Genomic DNA, 24,336 nt, shown 5'->3' on the forward strand with positions numbered 1-24,336 from the left:
CTCTCCAATCATGATGCTATGAATTATGATGGCCCGATCCACAGTAACTTCAGATCGGTTGCTAGTGGGAATGATTGAGCATTGAATGAACTCCAACCATCCTCTAGCCACAGGCTTGAGGTCCAATCTTCTTAGTTGAACTGGCTTGCCTTTGGAGTCAATCTTCCATTGAGCTCCTTCCACACATATGTCCATAAGGACTTGGTCCAACCTTTGATTAAAGTTGACCCTTCTAGTGTAGGGGCGTGCATCTCCTTGCATCATAGGCAAGTTAAACGCCAACCTCATATTTTCCGGACTAAAATCTAAGTATTTCCCCCGAACCATTGTAACATAGTTCTTTGGATCCGGGTTCTTACTTTGATCATGGTTCTTGGTGATCCATGCATTGGCATAGAACTCTTGAACCATTAGGATGCCGACTTATTGGATGGGGTTTGTTAGAACTTCCCAACCTCTTCTTTGAATTTCATGTCGGATCTTCGGATACTCATTTCTTTTGAGTTTGAAAGGGACCTCGGGGATCACCTTCTTCTTGGCCACAACATCATAGAAGTGGTCTTGATGGGCTTTGGAGATGAACCTTTCCATCTCCCATGACTCGGAGGTGGAAGCTTTTGTCTTCCATTTTCCCTTTCTAGAGGATTCTCCGGTCTTAGGTGCCATCAATGGTAATGGAAAAACAAAAAGCTTATACTTTTTCCACACCAAACTTAGAATATTGCTCGCCCTCGAGCAATAAAAGAAAGAATAGATGAAGAAGAAGAAGAAAATATGGAGAAGAGGGGTGAAGTGTGTTTCGGCCAAGTAGAGAGGAGAGGGTTGTGTTGTATGAAAATGAGGAAGAATGGAGGGCTATATATAGGGGAGGGAGGGGGGTTAAGGTTCGGCCATTTAGGGTGGGTTTGGGTGGGAAATTGGTTTTGAATTTTGAAGGTAGGTGGAGTTTATGAGGTAGGTTTATGGGGAAGAGTGGATGGATGTGAGTGGTGAAGAGGTGATGGGGAAGAGTGTTTATGGGATTGTGTGAAAGAGAGTGGTGAGGGATGAAAAGAAGTGAGTGGAGGTAGGTGAGGATCCTGTGGGGTCCACAGATCCTGAGATGATCCTGTGGGGTCCACAGATCCTGAGATGATCCTGTGGGGTCCACAGATCTTGAGGTGTTCAAGGATTTACAACCTTGCACGAAATTAGGCATGTAAAATGCCCTTGCACACAACTCTGGGCGTTCAGCGCCAGGTTGGTGCCCATTTTGGGCATTCAACGCCCATTTACTGGCCATTTCTGGCGTTGAACGCCAAAACCATGCCTGTTCTGGGCGTTCAGCGCCCAAACACTGCCCATTTTGAGCGTTCAGCGCCAGAACCATGCTCTGTTCTGGCGCTGAACGCCAGACAGATGCTCCTCCAGGGTGTGATTTTTCTTCTGCTGTTTTTGATTCCGTTTTTAATTTTTTGTTTATTTTGTGACTCCACATGATCATGAACCTATAAAGACATATAACTAAGAAAAATATAGTTAGATAAATAAAAATTGGGTTGCCTCCCAACAAGCGCTTCTTTAAAGTCAATAGCTTGACAGTGGGCTCTCATGGAGCCTCACAGATGTTCAGAGCATTGTTGAAACTCTCCAACACCAAACTTAGAGTTTGACTGTGGGGGCTTTGTTTGACTCTGTTTTGAGAGAAGCTTTTTATGCTTCCTCTCCATGGATGCAGAGAGAGATCCTTGAGTTGTAAACACAAGGTTGTCCTCATTCAATTGAAGGATTAATTCTCCTCTATCCACATCAATCACAGCTCTTGCTGTGGCTAGGAAAGGTCTTCCTAGGATGATGGAATCATCCTCTTCCTTTCCAGTATCCAGGACTATGAAATCAGTAGGGATGTGAAGGCCTTCAACCTTTACTAACATGTCCTCTACTTGTCCATAAGCCTGTTTTCTTGAATTGTCTGCCATCTCTAATGAGATTTTAGCAGCTTGCACCCCATAGATTCCCAGTTTCTCTATTACAGAGAGTGGCATGAGGTTTATTCCTGAACCAAGGTCACACAGAGCCTTAAAGATCATGGTGCCTATGGTACAAGGTATTATGAACTTTCCAGGATCCTGTTTCTTCTGAGGCAATGTCAGTTGATCCAGATCACTTAGTTCATTGGTGAACAAGGGAGGTTCATCTTCCCAAGTCTCAATACCAAATAATTTGGCGTTCAGCTTCATGATTGCACCAAGAAACTTGGCAGTTTGCTCTTCAGTGACATCCTCATTCTCTTCAGAAGAGGAATACTCATCAGAGCTCATGAAGGGCATAAGGAGGTTCAATGGAATCTCTATGGTCTCTAGATGAGCCTCAGATTCCTTTGGTTCCTCAGAGGGAAACTCCTTATTGATCACTGGACGTCCCAGGAGGTCTTCCTCCTTGGGATTCACGTCCTCCTCTCCTTCTTTGGGTTCGGCCATGGTGCTTATGTCAATGGCCTTGCACTCTCCTTTTGGATTCTCTTCTGTATTGCTTGGGAGAGTACTGAGAGGGATTTCAGTGATCTTCTTACTCAGCTGGCCCACTTGTGCCTCCAAATTTTTAATGGAGGACCTTGTTTCATTCATGAAACTCACAGTGGCCTTAGATAGATCAGAGACTAAGTTTGCTAAGTTAGATGGATTCTGCTCAGAATTCTCTGTCTGTTGCTGAGTGGATGATGGAAAAGGTTTACTATTGTTAAACCTATTTCTTCCACCATTATTAAAGCCTTGTTGAGGCTTTTGATCCTTCCATGAGAAATTTGGATGATTTCTCCATGATGAGTTATAGGTGTTTCCATAAGGTTCATCTAAGTAATTCACCTCTGCTATTGCAGGGTTCTCAGGATCATAAGCTTCTTCTTCAGGAGAAGTCTCTTGAGTACTGTTGGATGCAGCTTGCATTCCATTCAGACTCTGAGAAATCATATTGACTTGCTGAGTCAATATTTTATTCTGAGCCAATATGGCATTCAGAGTATCAACTTCAAGAACTCCCTTCTTCATAGGCGTCCCATTACTCACAGGATTCCTCTCAGAAGTGTACATAAACTGGTTATTAGCAACCATGTCAATGAGTTCTTGAGCTTCTGCAGGCGTTTTCTTTAGGTGAATGGATCCACCTGCAGAAGTATCAAATGACATCTTTGATAGCTCAGATAAACCATCATAGAATATATCCAGGATGGTCCATTCTGAAAGCATGTCAGAAGGACACTTTTTGGTCAACTGTTTGTATCTTTCCCAAGCTTCATAGAGGGATTCACCATCTTTTTGTTTGAAGGTTTGAACATCCACTCTAAGCTTGCTCAGCTTTTGAGGAGGAAAGAACTTGGCTAAGAAAGCCGTGACCAGCTTATCCCAAGAGTTCAGGCTGTCTTTAGGTTGAGAATCCAACCATATTCTAGCTCTGTCTCTTACAGCAAAAGGGAAAAGCATGTGCCTGTAGACTTCAGGATCTACTCCATTAGTCTTAACAGTATCACATATCTGCAAAAATTCAGTTAAGAACTGAAAAGGATCTTCGGATGGAAGTCCATGAAACTTGCAGTTTTGCTGCATCAGAGAAACTAATTGAGGTTTCAACTCAAAGTTGTTTGCTCCAATGGCAGGAATGGAGATGCTTCTTCCATGTAAATTGGAATTAGGTGCAGTAAAGTCACCAAGCATTCTCCTTGCAATATTGTTGTTGGGTTCGGCTGCCATCTCCTTTACTTGTTCAAAATTTTCAATAAGGTTGTCTCTGGATTGTTGTAATTTAGCTTCTCTTAGTTTTCTCTTCAGAGTCCTTTCAGGTTCTGGATCAGCTTCAACAAGAATGCCTTTTTTTTGTCCCTGCTCATAAGAAAGAGAAGAGAAAAAGAAAAAAAGAGGAATCCTCTATGTCACAGTAAAGAGGTTCCTTATTGTTAGTAGAAAAAGAAGAGAAGAAAAAATTCGAACACAGATAGAAGAGGGGGTTTGAATTTGGTGAGTGATGTGAGGAAGAGATGTTAATAGATGAATAAATAAATAGAATAAGATGAGAGAGGGAGAGGATTTTCGAAAAATAATTTTTGAAAAAGGTTAGTAATTTTTTTTTGAAAAGTTTAAAATCAAAAGTTAAAATAATTAATTAAATAAAAAAAAGAAATTTTGAAAAAGGGGAAGATATTTTCGAAAATTAGAGAGAGAGAGAGAGTTAGTTAGGTGGTTTTGAAAAAGATAAGAAACAAACAAAAAGTTAGTTAGTTAGTTGAAACAAATTTGAAAATCAATTTTGAAAAGATAAGAAGTTAGGAAGTTAGAAGAGATATTTTGAAATCAAATTTTGAAAAAGATAAGATGAGAAGATATTTTTGAAAAGATATGATTAAAATTGGTTTTGGAAAATATTTGATTTTTAAAATCACAATTAATGACTTGATTCACAAGAAATCACAAGATATGATTCTAGAACTTAAAGTTTGAATCTTTCTTAACAAGTAAGCAACAAACTTGAAATTTTTGAATCAAAATATTAATAGTTATTGTTATTTTCGAAAATAACTAAGAAATTTGAAAAAGATTTGATTTTTGAAAAAGATTTTGAAAAAAGATGAGATTTTTAAATTGAAAATTTGATTTGACTCATAAAAACAACTAGATTTTTAAAAATTTTTAAAAAAGTCAAATCTAATTTTTGAAATTTTGAGAGAGAAAAAGGGAAAGATATTTTTTTTTGGTTTTTTTGAAATTTTTAATGATGAGAGAGAAAAACAAGTAAAATGATGCAATGCATGAAATTTTTAGATCAAAACATGTGATGCATGCAAGAATGCTATGAATGTCAAGATGAACACCAAGAACACTATGAAGATCATGATGAACACCAAGAACATATTTTTGAAAAAATTTTTAATGCAAAGAAAACATGCAAGACACCAAACTTAGAATTCTTTACTGCTTAGACACTAAGAATTCAAGAATGCATATAAAAAATAAGAAAAGACACAAAACATGCAAATGCAAAGATCAAACAAGAAGACTTACCAAGAACAACTTGAAGATCATGAAGAACACTATAAATGCATGAAAATTTTCGAAAAATGCAAGATGCACATGCAATTGACACCAAACTTATAACATGACTCAAGACTCAAACAAGAAACAGAAAAATATTTTTTATTTTTATGATTTTCTGATTTTTTTGGATTTTTTTTTTTTCGAAAATTATTTGAAATACAAAAATAAGGATTTCAAAATTTTTAATATGAATTCCAGGAATCTTGCCATGTTAGTCTAAAGCTTCAGTCCAGGAATTAGACATGGCTCACTAGCCAGCCAAGCTTTCAATGAAAGCTCCGGTCCAAAACACTAGACATGGCCAATGGCCAGCCAAGCTTCAGCAAGATATCAGAATATACTGCTCATTACTTATCAAATATGTAACTTGCCTCTATGCTGATGGTTTGGAAGCCTCAGTCCAAAAGAATTTAGACATGGCTTTGCAGCCAGCCAGGCTTCACATGCTTCATGAAACACTAGAATTCATTCTTAAAAATTTTGAATCTAAATTTTTTTTTCGAAAACACAAGAAAAAAAATTTTTTTTTTGAAAAACATTTTTATTTTTTCGAAAACAAGAGAAAATTTTTTGAAAGATTTTTTTTGAAAACTTTTTTGAAAACAAAACAAAAAGAAAATTACCTAATCTGAGCAACAGGATGAACCATCAGTTGTCCAAACTCGAACAATCCCCGGCAACGGCGCCAAAAACTTGGTGCGCAAAAATTGTGATTACACTTTGATTATGTAAAATTCATCGCTCTTTCTTTCCCTGGTAATGGCGCCAAAAAACATGATGCCAATACCATGGTTCACAACTTCGCACAACTAACCAGCAAGTGCACTGGGTCGTCCAAGTAATACCTTACGTGAGTAAGGGTCAAATCCCACGGAGATTGTTGGTATGAAGCAAGCTATGGTCACCTTGTAAATCTCAGTCAGGCGGATATAAAATAGTAATGGGGTTTTCGAAAATAATTAATAAAATAGGGATAGAAATACTTATGTAAATCATTGGTGAGAATTTCAGATAAGTGCATAGAGATGCTTTCGTTCTTCTGAACCTCTGCTTTCCTGCTATCTTCATTCAATCAGTCTTACTCCTTTCCATGGCTGGCTTTATGTGATACATCACCATTGTCAATGGCTACTTTCGGTCTTCTCTCGGAAAAATGATCCAAATACCCTGTCACGGTACGGCTAATCGTCTGGAGGCATCACCTTTGTCAATGGCTTCACCTTATCCTCTCAGTGAAAATGGTCAACGCACCCTGTCACGGCACGGCTATTCATCTGTCGGTTCTCGATCATGCTGGAATAGGATTTACTATCCTTTTGCGTCTGTCACTACGCCCGGCAATCGCGAGTTTGAAGCTCGTCACAGTCATTCAATCATTGAATCCTACTCGGAATACCACAGACAAGGTTTAGACCTTCCGGATTCTCTTGAATGCCGCCATCATTCTAGCTTACACCACGAAGATTTTGATTAAGAGATCTAAGAGATACTCATTCAATCTAATGTAGAACGGGAGTGGTTGTCAGGCACGCGTTCATAGGGAATGATGATGATTGTCACGTTCATCACATTCAGGTTGAAGTGCGAATGAATATCTTAGAAGTGAAATAAGATGAGTTGAATAGAAAACAGTAGTACTTTGCATTAATCTTTGAGGAACAGCAGAGCTCCACACCTTAATCTATGGAGTGTAGAAACTCTACCGTTAAAAATACATAAGTGAAAGGTCCAGGCATGGCCAAATGGCCAGCCCCTCTGATCTAAGAACCAGGCGTCCAAAGATGATCAAAGGATCAAAAGATAATCCAAAGATGTCTAATACAATAGTAAAAGGTCCTATTTATAATAAACTAGTCACTAGGGTTTACAGAAATAAGTAATTGATGCATAAATCCACTTCCGGGGCCCACTTGGTGTGTGCTTGGGCTGAGCTTTAACTTTCCACGTGCAGAGGCCATTTGTGGAGTTGAACGCTAGGTTTTGATCCATTTCTGGCGTTCAACTCTGGTTTTTGATCCCTTTCTGGCGCTGAACTCCAGAATTGGACAGAGAACTGGCGTTGAACACCAGTTTGCGTCATCTAAACTTGGGCAAATAATGGACTATTATACATTGATAGAAAGCCCTGGATGTCTACTTCCCAACGCAATTGGAAGCGTGCCATTTCGAGTTCTGTAGCTCCATAAAATCCACTTTGAGTGCAGGGAGGTCAGAATCCAACAGCATCAGCAGTCCTTCTTCAACCTCTGAATCTGATTTTTGCTCAAGTCCCTCAATTTCAGCCAGAAAATACCTGAAATCACAGAAAAATACACAAACTCATAGTAAAGTCTAGAAATGTGAATTTAACATAAAAACTAATGAAAACATCCCTAAAAGTAACTAGATTCTACAAAAAACATACTAAAAACAATGCCAAAAAGCGTATAAATTATCCACTCATCACCTATCCTATGGGTCACTAGCCTAATTTCCATGAATGTTATATACTACATAGAAGAAACCGAAACCATACCTTGGCCGATCCCCTATATGTCCAAAACTCAAAATTGAGCACCCAAGAGCTTTCAACCAAAATCCAAGCTTTCACTTCCACTCCAATAAGCACAATTAAGTTCCAAAAGCTCCCAAAGCCACAATAATCAAACTATATATATACATATAAATCACCTCAAATCAACCTAGGGTTCCAATTAAACATAAATTCACTAGGGTTTAATGGCTCTTACCTCTTCAAACAGATTTGGATGTCAAAACCCAATGCTAAGCAAGGTTTAGAGCAAACCTAAACATCCAAAATCACAAAATCTCACTTAATCACAAATTCTAAGAACCGAAATTTTGGAGAGAAGAATAGAAAGGATTTCGTAGTTACCTCTTCAGTTTCTTGTATGGGTTTTGTAGAGCTCTCCACAAGGAACACGTAGCCACAAACAGTGCGGCGATCGAAGCTCTATAGCTCAAGATATGAGCTTCGGAAGAAGATGGTGAATGGTGCTTCTTCTTCCTCTCTTCCCCTTTCTATTTCTGAAGTGTGTGTGTGTGTTTAATGGAGTTGTGGCTGGTTTGGTTCATTTAATGAGCCTTTTATATGTTAGGCTTGGGCCCAACTTGGGTCCGGTCCAACCCATTAGCATTTTTAGCTCGTTTGGCCCAACTTTGGGCCAAACCTTTAAAATTAATGCTCAGTTTTCTATTTCTAACATTTTTCTAAGGTTTTTGTCGGTTTTCACTTTTTCTCATGCGGTACCGGGCAGACTTGAACCGGTTCAACCGGTTCAAATGTCGGTTTGCAGTTTTTTACGGTTTTTTGCCGAAAGCACATTTTCTGACTCAGAAAAACCTACTGAGTCCAAAAATCACCTTTAAATCCTCAAATTATCACTCTAACTTTTTGAAGTCTAATTTGGACAATATTAATTACTTAATTAACCGGTTGATTAATTACAGTTCTTACACATACCTTGGCGGATTTCCATGTATAACCCAAAGAAACCTCCAAAAGGCACAAAACTCAACCCCAAGGATCCAAAATCTCCAAAGCAATGCCACCCAAAGTTCCATCAAGTCTCCAATGTTCACTATCAAGCTCCAAGTTACATATATACACTACCTAAACCACATTATCACATTTAAATATAAAAACTTAATATCCAAACACAATAAACCAAGAATTCCACTAGAGTTGAGAATTCTTACCGTACCCACGGACCAAAGAGGCAAGATTAAGTGGTTCTCTCAAACTAATTGGATCCTATAATATCAAAGAACTCAAAATCTCAACACCAATAACATAAATTTTTGAATTGGGGAAGAGAGAATTGGAGCTAGAAACGTGGCTTTCTTACTAAATTTCTTACCGGGCTTTGTAGAGCTTGTCACTGCAGACGCATGGCCGTGAACGGTCCGGCTATCGGAGTTCCGGATCAAAAGTTATGGCAATTTAATTATAGAGTGAGGGTTTGGTTTCATGAAAGGTGTTCTTCCTTTCCCCAAGAGTGTTTCAACGTGTGTGAGGTCTGAATGGGGAAGGAAAGGTTGTTGCCTTTCATTAATGGGCTGATGGGTTGGGCCTTGGGCCCAATAGGTCCCGGTTCACTCGGTTCGGTCCGTTCGGCCCAATCATGAGCCAAATTCTTTAAAATTAGTGTCAAAACTCTCGTTTTAATTAGCTCTATTCCATTAGACTATAAGAATCCCATTTTCTTATTTTTTTTTGAATAAATATTAATTTATGAGTTAACTATTTATTAATTAACCGGGTTTTACACTCGGCCCTGGGAAGTTCCAAGAAACCATCGCTGACCAAACCGAAAACATTAGTAGAGTTTCGAGAAAGAGCCACGGGTCAAATGGAGATTGAGAAACTCTGTGAAGCTCAGTGGATGGATAAGCACCAACCTCGCCAAGATGTAGAAAGGCAACCGAGATCACAGACCAATAAGAAGCTAAAAAAACCTTTCAAGCTGACCCCGAAGTTCGACTCCTACACTAAATTCAACACAAAAAGGGAAGACATAATCAAAAAGATCCTTCACAGCAAACTCATAAAGCCGCCAAGCAACGCGGGAACTTATCAAGACCAAAAATATGTGGACAAAACCAAGCATTGTGCTTTCCACCAGAAGTTCGGTCATACCACTAACGAATATGTTATGGCCAAGGATTTGCTCGAAAGAATGGCATGGCAAGGACTATTAGATAAATACATCGGCAGTAGAATACAACAAGACTCATCAACCTTGGCCACAGCTGGACATTAGACAACAAGCGCCGAAAAAGACCAATGGCAACACAATCAATCCCAACCACCCAAAAAGATCATTAACTACATCTCAGGAGGATTTGTATGTGGTGGAGATACAAGCTCAGCCAGGAATCAGAGCTATCGAACTATGTTGACACTATAGGATGACACACCAAGAGAAACGTCTACTTTCCACATTTCGAAAATCACATTTGCAAAGAAAGATTTTAAATCCAAGACCCATAACCTCGATGACCCAGTGGTAATCTCTGTGACAACAGGAGATCTTCTCATTCGAAAGGTCCTCCTGGACCCAGGAAGCAGTGCCGATGTCATGTTCTTATCCACCTTCAAAAAGATGCAATTAAATGACAAAGTGCTCCAGCCATCCTCTGGAAAATTGGTCAGATTTTTTTAGGAAATAGTCCCTGTAACAGGTTATGTTTGGGTGAGGATGACCTTAGGGGAGTACCCTCACTCAAAAACTTTAGACATTTAGTACTGAATTGTCAATTGCTTTAGTCCTTATAATATTATATTAGGAAGGCCATCTTTAAATGCTTTCGGAGCTATAGTCTCCACGATTCACCTGTGTATCAAGTTTTGCTCGCAGGACAGAACCATAGTGACGGTACATTCGGACAGGAAAGAGACAAGGCAATGTTACAACGCAGGGCTCAAAATGAAACAGCAACCAACACCAAGAGTAAACTCGGTATACAATACCAATGATATACCAGAATTAGCCGAGCTAGATCCTTGGACTGACCAGGAAACACGACCTACACCAATCGATGATCTGCGTAAGGTAAGAATCTCAAACAACAAAATTCAAGCCACTAACATTGGTTCTGCCTTATCTACAGGATACGAGGAGTAAATCACCAAATTACTTCAGGCAAATGCCAAGCTATTCACATGGACCCCGACTGACATGCCAGGGATAGATTCAGGAGTCATAAGCCACAGATTTACTTTAGATCCCAAAGCCCGACCAATTAAACAAAAAAAGAGGCACCTAAGACAAGAAAAAATGGATGCAGCCATCAAAGAAACGCAGAAACTACTAAGCGCAGGGTTCATCAGAGAAATCCGTTTCACATCCTAGCTAGCGAATATAGTAATGGTAAAAAAGAATTCAGGCAAATAGCGAATGTGCGTTGACTTCACTGATCTAAACAAAGCCTGCCCAAAGGACTCTTATCCATTTCCCTGTATTGATAACCTCATCGACAGCACTTCTAGTTACAAAATATTGAGCTTCATGTATGGACGCCTATTCGGGCTATAACCAAATACTTATGCACCTTGTAGACGAAGACAAAACTGCCTTTATAACCGAGCATGGGAATTTCTGCTACAAAGTCATGCCTTTCAGTCTCAAAAATGCAGGGGCCACATATCAACGTCTAATGGACAAGGTCTTTCAAAAACAAATCAGGAGGAACATGGAAGTATATGTCGACGACATGGTCGTCAAATCAGAAGATGAAGAAGATCATCTATCAGACCTCAAAGAGGTGTTCAAGCAGTTAAGAAAATATAACATGGGATAAAATCCTGAAAAATGCGCCTTCAGAGTACAAGGGAAAAATTCCTCGGATTCCTGTTAACCCACAAAGGAATTGAGGCAAACCCCGACAAATGTATTGCGGTCATACAGATGAAATCGCCAACAACAATTAAAGAAGTACAGCAACTAACGGGGAGACTGGCAACCTTGTCACGATTCCTACCAACAATGGCAACAAGATCAACCCATTTTTTCAACACACTGAGAAAGTCAAACAAAAATTTACATGGTTGGACAAGTGTGAACAATCATTCACTGAATTTAAGCAAATCCTATTATCACTTCCGATATTGAAGAAACCAATGGATGGTAACCCACTCTATTTGTATCTTTCAATTTCTGCTAATTCAATTTCATCTGTCCTTGTAATAGAAATACGTTGAGAGCAGTACCCAGTCTACTTTATCAGTAAAATTCTGCAAAATGCACAAAGTCGGTACCTAGCTATCGAAAAGTTAGCTTTTGCTCTGGTGGTCACAGCACGACGCTTACGACAGTACTTCCAGAGCTATGAAATAATAGTCTAAACTAATCATCCGCTAAGGCAGGTGCTTACTCGTCAAAATTTGGCAGGAAGATTAACAAAATGGTCGGTAGAACTATCAGAATACAAAATCAAATACCAAGCTCGTGCTTCACTCAAATCCCAAATACTCATTGACTTCATAGCAGAATTTACCTCAACGGAGGAAATCTACCTTGAATGGGACCTGTATGTAGACGGTGCCTCCAATGAAGAAGGCGCGGGAGTTGGAATCGTCTTCAAAGACAGAGAAGGAGCCTGTATAAAACAATCAATAAAATATCTTTTTTTAGCTAGCAATAACCAATCCGAGTACAAGGCATTGCTAGCTGGCTTGAGACTGGCTAAAGAAAGTGGAATCCAGCACATCAAAGTCTATTGCGACTCCCTGCTTGTAGTTCAACAGGTAAACGACATATTCCAGGTACGCGAGCCTTTATTAGAACAATATTTAGCATAGGTAAAGCATTTAATTCAACAATTTCAACATTTCCAAATAACACACATAAACCTAAACGAAAACAATAGGGCTGACATACTATCTAAACTAGCTAATCAAATGCAATAGGACAAACATTAGACTTATCATAAATAACTCTGGAACAACCTAGTATATGCAACGAACTTGTTTTGAGCTTATCACAGGTAGACGATTGGAGAGCTCTAAACATCAACTTCTTAATAACTGAAGCAATACCACCAACAGAGGGAAATCCCAAAGTCTTCAGGAAAAAAGCAAGTCTTTTCACCATCATTGGGGAGGACCTCTACAGACGAGGTTTTTCCCGACCTCTTCTGAAGTGCTTAGGCAATGAGGAGGCTGACCTAGCAGTGTCAGAAGCACACGAAGGCATCTATGGCACACATATAGGAGGTCGAAGCCTTGCATCAAAATTGCTAAGAGCAGTGTGTTACTGGCACTCCTTAAAGAAAGACTGCATGACAAAGGTCCAATGATGTGATAACTGCCAGAAGTGCGCACTAGTAATACACAACCCGGCCGAGATGCTACCCATGTTAGAAGTCAGCCAGCCATTCCACAGATGGCGGCTGGACATCCTCAGCCCTTTCTGTAAAACCCGAGAGATTAGTAAATAATTAGCCAATAAAATAATTATTAATCCAACAAATTAAAAAATAAAATTTTAGAGTATAATGTGGTAGAATTAATTAAAATATGAATTTTGACACCAATTTTAAAGAAATTGGCCCAAGATTGGGCCGAACGGACCGAACCGGGCCCATATTGGGCCCAAAGCCCATTATATAAGGCCAAGACTTGCACTCTTCTTCCCCAAAACAACCTGAAACACGTTGGTGGAAGGAGCAATCAGCTTTGAACCCTAACCCTTCCACATTCAATTTCAATTCCATATAACTTCCAATCCGGAGCTCCGATCGCCGCACCATTTGCGGCCACATGACCACCGCGTTGAGCTCTACGAATGCATCGAAACAATTTCATAGGTAATCCACTCTATCACCCCAGTTGCTCTATCCCTTTCTATTTTTGAAATTTATTAAAGCGGTGGTGAGATTTTGCTTCCTTGATGTTATAGGATCCGATTAGCTTGAGAAAAACATTCACTCTTGCTAATATGATACTTGGGTAAGGTGAGGATACTAGAACTCTAGCTAATTTCTTGAATTGGTGTATTGGGTATTGAATTTGGGTATATGTGTGTGATATATGTGAATTTATGTGTGTGTGTGTGTATATATATATATATATATATATATATATATATATATTGGAGCTTGAATTTGTGATCTTTGGAACTTGTTGGAGGTTGGGTGATGTTGCCTTGGTGATTTTGGACCTCTTGAGGTTGTGTTTGGTGAATTAGTGGGTTGCCTTGGGTAATACGTGGGAATCAGCCAAGGTATGGTTTAGGTTTCACGTATTTAATATATAATTAGTGCACGAAATTGTGATCTCAACAGCGCCAAAAACTTGGTATGCACGATTGTAATCTCAACTCCTTTTCACAACTCCGCACAACTAACCAGCAAGTGCACTGGGTCGTCCAAGTAATAAACCTTACGTGAGTAAGGGTCGATCCCACGGAGATTGTCGGCTTGAAGCAAGCTATGGTCATCTTGTAAATCTCAGTCAGGCAGATTCAAATGGTTATGAGGTTTTGATAATTAAAATATAAATAGAACATAAAATAAGATAAAGATACTTATGTAATTCATTGGTGAGAATTTCAGATAAGCGTATGGAGATGCTTGTTGCTTCTGAACCTTTGCTTTCCTACTGCCTTCATCCAATCATGCGTACTCCTTTCCATGGCAAGCTGTATGTTGGGGGATCACCGTTGTCAATGGCTACCGTCTGTCCTCTCAGTGAAAATGGTCCATCTGCGTTGTCATCGCAGGGCTAATCATCTGTCGGTTCTCACTCATGTTGGAATAGGATCCATTGATCCTTTTGCGTCTGTCACTACGCCTAACACTCGCGAGTTTGAAGCTCGTCACAGTCATCCCATCCCAGATCCTACTCGGAATACCACAGACAAGGTTTAGACTTTTTGGATCTCAAGAATGCTATCAATTGATTCTAGCTTATACCACAAAGACTCTGATCTTTCGGAATGGAGGCTAAGAGATATGCATTCAAGCTTGTTTTCATGTAGAACAGAAGTGTTTGTTAGGCACGCGTTCATAAGTGAGAATGGTGATGAGTGTCACTTGATCATCACATTCATCATGTTCTTGGGTGCAAATGAATATCTTAGAATAAGAATAAGCTTGAATTGAATAGAAAAACAATAGTACTTTGCATTAATTCATGAAGAACAGCAGAGCTCCACACCTTAATCTATGGGGTGTAGAAACTCCACCGTTGAAAATAAATAAGTAATGAAGGTCCAGGCATGCCCGTGAGGCCAGCCTCCAAACGTGTACAATATGATCTATGATAGCATAAAACTGATCAAGGATATAAAATAAATCACTAAAAGTAATTTTTATACTAAACTAGTAGCTAGGGTTACAGAAAATAAGTAACTAAGTGCAGAAATCTACTTCCGGGCCCACTTGGTGTGTGCTTGGGCTGAGCATTGAAGCTTTCACGTGTAGAGACTCTTCTTGGAGTTAAACACCAGCTTTTATGCCAGTTCTGGCATTTAACTCCAGCTTTTATGCCAGTTCTGGCGTTTAACGCCAGAATAGGGTAGAAATTGGGCGTTCAAACGCCAGTTTGCGTTATCAAAACTCGGGCAAAGTATGGACTATTATATATTGCTGGAAAGCCCAGAATGTCTACTTTCCAACACAATTGAGAGCATGCCAATTGGGTTTCTGTAGCTCCAGAAAATCCATTTCGAGTGCAGGGAGGTCAGAATCCAACAACATCTGCAGTCCTTTTTCAGCCTCTGAATCAGATTTTTGCTCAAGTCCCTCAATTTCAGCCAGAAAATACTTGAAATCACAGAAAAATATACAAACTCATAGTAAAGTCCAGAAATGTGAATTTTTCATAAATACTAATAAAAATATAGTAAAAACTAACTAAAACATACTAAAAACTATATAAAAACAGTGCCAAAAAGCGTATAAATTATCCGCTCATCACAACACGAAACTTAAATTGTTGCTTGTCCCCAAGAAACTAAGAACAAAATAGGATAAAAAGAAGAGAATATACAATGAATTTTGAAAACATCTATGAAGATTAGCCTTAATTAGATGAGCGGGGCTTTTAGCTTTTTGCTTCTGAACAGTTTTGGCATCTCACTTTATCCTTTGAAGTTCAGAATGATTGGCATCTATAGGAACTCAAAATTCAGATAGTGTTATTGATTCTCCTAGTTCAGTATGTTGATTCTTAAACACAGCTACTTTATGAGTCTTGGCCGTGGCCCTAAGCATTTTGTTTTCCAGTATTACCACCGGATACATAAATGTCACAGACACATAAATAGGTGAACCTTTTCAGATTGTGACTCAGCTTTGCTAGAGTCCCCAATTAGAGGTGTCCAGGGTTCTTAAGCACACTCTTTTTGCTTTGGATCACAACTTTAACCGCTCAATCTCAAGCTTTTCACTTGACACCTTCACACCACAAGCACATGGTTAGGGACAGCTTGGTTTAGCCGCTTAGGCCAGAATTTTATTTCTTTGGGCCCTCCTATCCATTAATGCTCAAAGCCTTGGATCCTTTTTGCCCTTGCCTTTTAGTTTAAAGGGTTACTGGCTTTTTCTGCTTGCTTTTTCTTTTTCTTTTTCTTTTTTTTCGCCTTCTTTTTTTTGCCTATTTTTTTTCTGCAAGCTTTTCACTACTTTTTCTTGCTTCAAGAATCAATTATATGATTTTTCAGATTATCAAACAACATTTTTCCTTTTTTATCATTCTTTCAAGAGCCAACAATTTTAACATTCATAAACAACAAATTCAAAAATATGCACTGTTCAAGCATTCATTTAGAAAATAAAAGGTATTGCCACTACATCAAAATAATTAAACTAATTCCAAGATAGAATTCGAAACCATGTACTTCTTATTCTTTTGTAATTAAAATATTTTTCATTTAAGAAAGGTGATGGATTCATAGTACATTCATAGCTTTAAGACATAGACACTAGACACTAATGATCATGTAATAAAGACACAAGCATAGACAAACATAAAGCATAAGAAACGAAAAATAGGAAAATAAGAACAAGGAAATTAAAGAACGGGTCCACCTTAGTGATGGCGGCTTGTTCTTCCTCTTGAAGATCTTATGGAGTGCTTAAGCTCCTCAATGTCTCTTCCTTGCCTTTGTTGTTCCTCCCTCATGGCTCTTTGGTCCTCTCTAATTTCATGGAGGAGGTTGGAATGCTCTTGGTGCTCCACCATTAGTTGTCCCATGTTGGAACTTAATTCTTCTAGGGAGGTGTTGATTTGCTCCCAATAGTTTTGTGGAGGAAAGTTCATCCCTTGAGGTATCCCAGGGATTTCATGATGAGGAATTTCCTCATGCTCTTGTTGAGGTCCATGAGTGGGCTCTCTTGCTTGCTCCATCCTTTTCTTAGTGATGGGCTTGTCCTCTTCAATAAGGATGTCTCCCTCTATGTCAATTCCATCTGAATTGCAGAGGTGACAAATGAGATGAGGGAAGGCTAGCCTTGCCAAAGTAGAGGACTTTTCTGCCACCTTGTAGAGTTCTAGGGATATAACCTCATGAACTTCTACTTCCTCTCCATTCATGATAGTATGGATCATGATGGCCCGATCTACAGTAACTTCAGACCGGTTGCTAGTGGGAATGATAGAACGTTGGATGAATTCCAACCATCCTCTAGCCACAGGTTTAAGGTCATGCCTTCTCAACTGAACCGGCTTGCCTTTGGAGTCTCTTTTCCACTGAGCTCCTTCCTCACATATGTCCATGACGACTTGGTCCAACCTTTGATCAAAGTTGACCCTTCTAGTGTAGGGGCGTGCGTTTTCTTGCATCATTGGCAAGTTGAATGCCAACCTTACATTTTCCGGACTGAAATCTAAGTATTTCCCCCGAACCATTATAATCTAATTCTTTGGATTCGGGTTCATAGTTTGATCATGGTTCCTAGTGATCCATGCGTTTGCATAGAACTCTTGAGCCATTAAGATTCTGACTTGTTGAATAGGATTGGAGAGAACTTCCCATCCTCTTCTTCTAATCTCATGCCAGATCTCCGGATACTCACTCCTTTTGAGCATGAAAGGGACCTCAGGGATCACCTTCTTCTTAGCCACAACTTCATAGAAGTGGTCTTCATGGACCTTTGAGATGAATCTCTCCATCTCCCATGACTCGGAGGTGGAAGCTTTTGCTTTCCCTTTCCTCTTTCTAGAGGTATCTCCGGCCTTAGGTGCCATAAATGGTTATGGAAAAACAAAAAGCAATACTTTTACCACACTAAACTTAAAAGATTTGCTCGTCCTCAAGCAAAAAAGATAGAATGAAGAAGGAGAAGAAGAAGAAAATAGAGGAGATGGAGGGAAAGGGTGAATTCGGCCAAGGGGGTATAAGGTGTTTGTGATGTGTGAAATTGAAGGAGTGATGAGGGGTATATATAGAAGTGGGGGGAGGGTTAGGTTTGTGTATTTGGGGTTGGGTTTGGGAGGGAAAAAGAGTTTTGAATTTGAAGGTAGGTGGTGTTTTGGGGAAAAGTGAATAAGGTGATTGGTGAAGGGTATTTGGAAAGAGATATGGAGGTGATTGGTGAAGGGTATTTGGGGAAGAATGTTATGAAAAGGTATGAAGAAGAGAGAGTGAGATGAGGTTGGTGGGGATCCTGTGGGGTCCACAGATCCTGAGGGGTCAAGGATTTAGCATCCCTGCTCCATTTAGGCGTGCAAAACGCCCTTAGAGTGCAATTCTGGCGTTAAACGCCAGGTTGCTGCTTGTTTCTGGCGTTTAACGCCAGCTTTTCTCCCTTTCTTGGCGTTTAACGCCAACTTAGTGCCCTGTTCTGGTGTTAAACGCCAGTCTGGTGCCTATTTCTGGTGTTAAACGCCCAGAATGGTGCCAGACTGGGCGTTTAACGCCCATTCTGCTACTCTTACTGGCGTTTAAACGCCAGTAAGCTCTTCCTCCAAGGTGAGCTACTTTTATGTTATTTTTTCATTTTGTTTTTGATTTTTCAGTTTTTTTTGTGACGTCACATGATCATCAACCTACAGAAAACATAAAATAACAATGGAAAATAAACATATATAATTAAATAACATTGGGTTGCCTCCCAATAAGTGCTTCTTTAATGTCAATAGCTTGACAGTGAGCTCTCATGGAGCCTCACAGATAATCAGAGCAGGGTTGGGGCCTCTCAACACCAAACTTAGAGTTTGGTTGTGGCCTCTCAACACCAAACTTAGAGTTTAGTTGTGGCCTCCCAACACCAAACTTAGAGTTTGAATGTGGGGGTTTTGTTTGACTTTGTATTGAGAGAAGCTTTTTATGCTTCCTCTCCATGGTTACAGAAGGAGAACCTTGAGTCTTAAATACAAGGTAGTCCTCATTCAACTGAAGGACCAACTCTCCTCTGTCAACATCAATCACAGCTTTTGCTGTGGCTAGGAAGGGTCTGCCAAGGATGATGGATTCATCCTCATCCTTCCCAGTGTCTAGGATTATGAAATCAGCAGGGATGTAAAGGCCTTCAACCTTCACTAGCACGTCCTCTACTAGTCCATAAGCCTATTTCATTGATTTTTCTGCCATCTCTAGTGAGATTCTTACAGCTTGTACCTCAAAGATTCCCAGTTTCTCCATTACAGAGAGTGGCATGAGGTTTATCCTTGACCCCGGGTCACACAGAGCCTTCTCAAAGGTCATGGTGCCTATGGTACAAGGTATGAAGAATTTTTCGGGATCTAGTTTCTTCTGAGGTAATGTCTGCCTCGTTAATGCATTCAGTTCATTGGTGAACAAGGGGGGTTCATCCTCCCAAGTCTTATTACCAAACAACTTGGCATTCAGCTTCATGATTGCTCCTAGATACTTGGCAACTTGCTCTTCAGTGATGTCTTCATCCTCTTCAGAGGAAGAATATTCATCAGAGCTCATGAATGGCAGAAAGAAGTTCAATAGAATCTCTATGGTCTCTGTATGAGCCTCAGATTTCTTTTGTTCCTCAAAGGGAAACTCCTTTCTATCCAGAGGGCATCCCATGAGGCTTTTCTCATTGGGACTCATGTCCTCCTCACTCTCTCCAGGTTCGGCCATGTTGGTCATGGTTATGGCCTTGCACTCTCTCTTGGGATTTTCTTCTGTATTGCTTGGGAGAGTACTGGGAGGAGTTTCAATAATCTTCTTACTGCTGACCCACCTGTGCCTCCAAATTTCTAATGGAGGACCTTGTTTCATTCATGAAACTTAGTGTGGTCTTGGATAGATCAGAGACTATGGTTTCCAGGCCAGAATGGCTCTGTTCAGAATTTTCTGTCTGTTGTTGAGGAGATGATGGAAAAGGCTTGCTATTGCTAAACCTATTTCTTCCACCATTATTATTGAAGCCTTGTTGAGGCTTCTGTTAGTCCTTCCATGAGAAATTTGGATGATTTCTCCATGAAGGATTATGGGTGTTTCCATAGGGTTCTCCCATGTAATTCACCTCTGCCATTGCAGGGTTCTCAGGATCATAAGCTTTTTCTTCAGAAGATGCTTCTTTAGTACTGTTGGATGTAGCTTGCAATCCATTCAGACTTTGAGAAATCATATTGGCTTGCTAAGTCAATATTTTGTTCTGAGCCAATATGGCATTCAGAGTATCAATTTCAAGAACTCCCTTCTTCTGAGGCGTCCCATTGTTCGCAGGACTCCTCTCAGAGGTGTACATGAACTGATTATTTGCAACTATTTCAATGAGTTCCTGAGCTTCTGTAGGGGTTTTCAAATGAAGAGATCCTCCTGCAGAATGGTCCAATGACATTTTTGACAACTCAGACAGACCATCATAGAATATACATATGATGCTGCATTCTGGAAGCATGTCAGAAGGATACCTTTTGATCAATTACTTATATCTTTTCCAAGCTTCATAGAGGGACTCACCTTCCTTCTGTCTGAAGGTTTAGATTTCCACTCTAAGCTTGCTCATCTTTTGAGGGGGAAAGAATTTGGCCAGGAAAGCACTGACCAGCTTTTCCCAAGAGTTCAGGCTTTCCTTAGGTTGTGAATCCAACCATGTCCTAGCTTTGTCTCTTACAACAAAAGGGAAAAGCATAAGCCTGTAGACCTCGGGATCAACTCCATTGGTCTTGACATTGTCACAGATTTGCAAGAATTCAGCTAAGAACTGATGGGGATCTTCCAATGGAAGTCCATAAAACTTGCAATTCTATTGCATTAGAGAAACTAATTGAGGCTTAAGCTCAAAGTTGTTTGCTCCAATGGCAGGAATTGAGATTCTTCTTCCATAGAAGTTAGAAGAGGGTGCAATAAAGTCACCAAGCATCTTCCTTGCATCTCCACCATTGTTTTTGGGTTCGGCCATGTCTCCTTCTTTTTCGAAAATTTCTGTCAGGTCTTCTCCAGAGGGTTGTGCTTTAGCTTCTCTTAGTTTTCTCTTAAGAGTCCTTTCAGGTTCAGGGTCAACTTCAATAAGGATGTCTTTATCCATGTTCCTGCTTATATGAAAAAGAAGAGAATAGAAAAGAAGATGAATCCTCTATGTCACAGTATAGAGATTCCTTTATGTGAGTAGAAGAAGAGAAGAATAGAAGAAGGAGAAGAGAAAAATTCGAACACAGAGAAAAAGAGGGGGTTTGAATTATGAGTAGAAGAGGAGTGTTAGTAGATAAATAAATAAATAGAGAGAAATGAGAGGGAGAGTTTTCGAAAATAATTAAAAAGAAAAGGAAAATATTTTTGTTTTTATTTAAAATTCAGTTATAATTCAAAAATTAAAAAGAGAAACAAAATAAAATTTGAAAACTAAATAAATTACTTAATAAAAAAGATTTTTGAGAAAGTGGTTAGTAATTTTCGAAAATCAGAGAGAGGAAAGTGGTTAGATGGTTTTAAAAAAAAAGAAATAAGAATTTTTAAAATCAAACAAAAAGTTAGGTGGTTAATTGAAAAGGATTTTGAAAATCAATTTTGAAAAGATAAGAAGTTAGAAAAGATTGTGAAATTAAGTTTTGAAAAAGATATGATTGAAATTTGTTTTGAAAAAGATTTGAAAAAAATAAATTTAAAAAAAAAGATTTGATTTTTGAAATTAAAGTTAATTACTTGACTAACAAGAAACAAAAAGATATGATTCTAAAATTTAAAGATTGAACCTTTTTTACTAGGCAAGTAATAACTTAAAATTTTGAATCAATCACATTAATTGTTAGTAAAGATTTTGGAAAATATGAAATAAAAATAAGAAAAAGATTTTGAAAATCAATTTTTAAAATTTTCAAAAAAAAAGAAAAATAAAAAAGATTTGATTTTTGAAAAGGTTTTGAAAAGATAGGATTTTTAAATTGAAAATCTGATTTGACTCATAAGAAATAATTTGATTTTTAAAAATTTTTGACTAAGTCAATCCAAATTTTCGAAATTTATGAGAAGAATAAGGGAAAGATATTTTTTTATTTTTGAATTTTTATGAGGAGAGAGAAAAACATCAAAATGACTCAAAACATGAAAATTCAAGATTAAAAAACATGATGCATGCAAGAACACTTTAAATTTCAAGATGAACACCAAGAACTTATTTTTGAAAATTTTTAAGAAAAGACACACATGCAAGACACCAAACTTAGAAATTTTCAATGTTTAGACACTAACAAATTGAAAATGCATATGAAAAACAAGAAAAGCCACAAAACATGAAAATGCAAAGATCAAACAAAGAAAATCATCAAGAACAACTTGAAGATTATGAAGGTCACATGCATGAATTTTCGAAAATTTTTTAGGAAATAAAAAAGATGCAATTGACACCAAACTTAAAAATTGACACTAGACTCAATTAAGAAACATTAAATTATTTTTGGTTTTATGATTTTATTAATTTTTTTGGATTTTTTGAAAATTAATTTTGAAAAAGAAGATAAAGATATTCAAAATTTTTAATAACAATTCCAGGAATCATGCAATGTTAGTCTAAAGTTCCGGTCCAGGAATTAGACATGGCTTACTAGCCAGCCAAGCTTTCAGTGAAAGCTTTGGTCCAAAAAACTAGACATGGCCAATGGCCAGCCAAGCTTTAGCAGATCATTACATTCAACAGTAAGATTGATAGAAATCAACAAGCTCTTGTGATGATAAGTTGAAACCTCGGTCCAAAAGATTAGACATGGCTTCACAGCCAGCCAGACTTCAACAAATCATCATGAAACTCTAGAATTCATTCTTAAAAATTCTTAAGACATAGAATAATTTATTTATTTTAAAAAAAAATTTTTGAATTTTTCGAAAATAAAAATAAAATAAAATTACATAATCTGAGCAACAAGATGAACCGTCAGTTGTCCAAACTCGAACAATCCCTGGCAAAGGCGCCAAAAACTTGGTGCACGAAATTGTGATCTCAACAGCACCAAAAACTTGGTATGCACGATTGTAATCTCAACTCCTTTTCACAACTCCGCACAACTAACCAGCAAGTGCACTGGGTCGTCCAAGTAATAAACCTTACGTGAGTAAGGGTCGATCCCACGGAGATTGTTGGCTTGAAGCAAGCTATGGTCATCTTGTAAATCTCAGTCAGGCAGATTCAAATGGTTATGAGGTTTTGATAATTAAAATATAAATAGAACATAAAATAAGATAGAGATACTTATGTAATTCATTAGTGAGAATTTCAGATAAGCATATGGAGATGCTTGTTACTTCTGAACCTCTGCTTTCCTACTGCCTTCATCCAATCATGCGTACTCCTTTCCATGGCAAGCTGTATGTTGGGGGATCACCGTTGTCAATGGCTACCGTCCGTCCTCTCAGTGAAAATGGTCTATCTGTGCTGTCACCCCAGGGCTAATCATCTGTCGGTTCTCACTCATGTTGGAATAGGATCCATTGATCCTTTTGCGTCTGTCACTACGCCCAACACTCGCGAGTTTGAAGCTCGTCACAGTCATCCCATCCCAGATCCTACTCGAAATACCACAGACAAGGTTTAGACTTTCCGGATCTCAAGAATGATGCCAATTGATTCTAGCTTATACCACGAAGACTCTGATCTTTCGGAATGGAGGCTAAGAGATATGCATTCAAGCTTGTTTTCATGTAGAACGGAAGTGTTTGTCAGGCACGCGTTCATAAGTGAGAATGGTGATGAGTGTCACTTGATCATCACATTCATCATGTTCTTGGGTGCGAATGAATATCTTAGAATAAGAATAAGCTTGAATTGAATAGAAAAACAATAGTACTTTGCATTAATTCATGAAGAACAGCAGAGTTCCACACCTTAATCTATGGGGTGTAGAAACTCCACCGTTGAAAATACATAAGTAATGAAGGTCCAGGCATGGCCATGAGGCCAGCCTCCAAACGTGTACAATATGATCTATGATAGCATAAAACTGATCAAGGATATAAAATAAATCACTAAAAGTAATTTTTATACTAAACTAGTAGCTAGGGTTACAGAAAATAAGTAACTAAGTGCAGAAATCCACTTTCGGGGCCCACTTGGTGTGTGCTTGGCCTGAGCATTGAAGCTTTCACGTGTAGAAACTCTTCTTGGAGTTAAACGCCAGCTTTTATGCCAGTTCTGGCGTTTAATGCCAGAATAGGGTAGAAAGGGAGCGTTCAAACGCCAATTTGCATTATCAAAACTCGAGCAAAGTATGTACTATTATATATTGCTGGAAAGCCCAGAATGTCTACTTTCCAACGCAATTGAGAGCGCGCCAATTGGGTTTCTGTAGCTCCAGAAAATTCATTTCGAGTGCAGGGAGGTCAGAATCCAACAGCATCTGCAGTCCTTTTTCAGCCTCTGAATCAGATTTTTG

At 38.8% G+C, this 24,336-nt stretch overlaps 2 non-coding genes across 2 annotated transcripts; both read left to right on the plus strand.

Annotated features, from left to right (window-relative positions):
• Nucleotides 1–3,218: 3,218 nt before the first annotated feature.
• Nucleotides 3,219–3,326, plus strand: LOC148567211 (small nucleolar RNA R71). The gene has a single exon (XR_015881609.1). It is a non-coding gene; the product is annotated as a small nucleolar RNA R71 (small nucleolar RNA).
• A 17,040-nt stretch (nucleotides 3,327–20,366) lies between these two features.
• On the plus strand, nucleotides 20,367–20,474 carry LOC148567212 (small nucleolar RNA R71). Its single transcript, XR_015882161.1, has one exon. It is a non-coding gene; the product is annotated as a small nucleolar RNA R71 (small nucleolar RNA).
• Nucleotides 20,475–24,336: the final 3,862 nt, after the last annotated feature.

Source organism: Arachis ipaensis, chromosome B4, assembly GCF_059453495.1.
Source record: "Arachis ipaensis isolate K30076 ecotype BB chromosome B4, ASM5945349v1, whole genome shotgun sequence".
NCBI lineage: Eukaryota > Viridiplantae > Streptophyta > Magnoliopsida > Fabales > Fabaceae > Arachis > Arachis ipaensis.